The following is a 1,477-nucleotide window of genomic DNA, read 5'->3' on the forward strand; positions in this document are numbered from 1 at the left end:
AGAAGCCAGATTGTACACACAAACACACACAAAACACACACTCTAACCTAGTTAAGAAGTATAGCCTGCTGCAGTGTGTGTGTGTGTGCCTGATTATTGAGCTGAGGCAGATAGACACTTTCTAGCACAACTAACCTGTAGGTAATTGAGCCACAATAAGCAGGCAACACACACACACACACACACACACACACACTCGCACGGTGTAACCTGGTTATGGGGAGGAGCGTGACTGTTGAGGTGGGAGACTTTGCCGCCTGGCTTCTCTCAAACTGTATTACATTGCCTCACTCATTCACACTCTATTAGAGAGAGAGAGAGGGGAAAGAAATAAAGAGAGAGACCGAAACGAGGAGGCTGAGGAGGAGGGGGCAGGAGACAACGGGGATTCAGGGAATATTTAGACATAAAAGGAGAAAGTGAAGCGATGTCATTCTTTGTCTTCAGACACCGATGAAGAGCATCAGATTCTAGTCTCTTCGTGTCACTCCTCCAACATGGCACGATGTCCTCAGGAAGACGTGTATGATCTTTTTTTCTTTTTTTAAGATCTTTTTTTGCCATTTTAGGCCTTTATTATTGTGTACGATAGCTGAAAACATAAAAGGGGAGGGAGAGGGGGATTGACACGCAGCAAAGGGCTGCAGGTCGGAGTCGAACCTGCATCTGCAGCTTAGAGATATAAACCTCTGTATATGGGTGAGCTACCCAGGCGCAGAGCAGTGCATGTTCTGCACTGGGGACGGTCTGCTTATTCAAATGCTGTAGTGTAGCATTGTGAAAGAGCTCAAAAATATTTGAGGTGACACACCTTCAGAAATGTCTAACCTTCATATATAAATGTGTGATACATATAATCTTTCTATCTATCTATCTGTCTATATGCCTATTGTAAGGATGTTTTGATCTCATGAGCATGTTTTGATCAATGGCTGACGCTGGTTCAGGTGATTGAGATTTTGGTTGTCACAATGTCTGTCTGTTGTTATTTTACTCAGTCTGCCCCTTGGACCCCGTCCCCAGCCACCTGTCATTTTGCCGTGCTCCATCCATCCACCAGATGCCCTCAGACTCTCCGGCTTGTCCCACTTATCCTCTCTGCAGAATATCTCCGTCCCTTTCCCACGCATTGTCAGCCACATTGTCTGTCTTCTGTCTTCATGCCTTGCTTTTCATCCACCTGACTCTGTATCCTTCATTTTTGTACACCACAAACAAGACGTTAATAGAGAATATCTTTAGTGTCATTCCTCTCTCATTCTGGTGCTGGTTGTCTAGCCAGGAGGCATTTCAGACACATATTTCAGTTGTGGGTTGCATACACGTCCAAGGGAACAGATGCATTTGAATATGAATCAATACAGTGTTTAGGCTTCCAGTCTCTTTTGTTTTGTTTAACATGCTTGAATATAAGTGATTTTGTTTAGGGCCCTGAGTCCTGCTAAAACACTATATATACAGTATACAGTATATATAT

Source organism: Etheostoma cragini, chromosome 3, assembly GCF_013103735.1.
Source record: "Etheostoma cragini isolate CJK2018 chromosome 3, CSU_Ecrag_1.0, whole genome shotgun sequence".
Taxonomy (NCBI): domain Eukaryota; kingdom Metazoa; phylum Chordata; class Actinopteri; order Perciformes; family Percidae; genus Etheostoma; species Etheostoma cragini.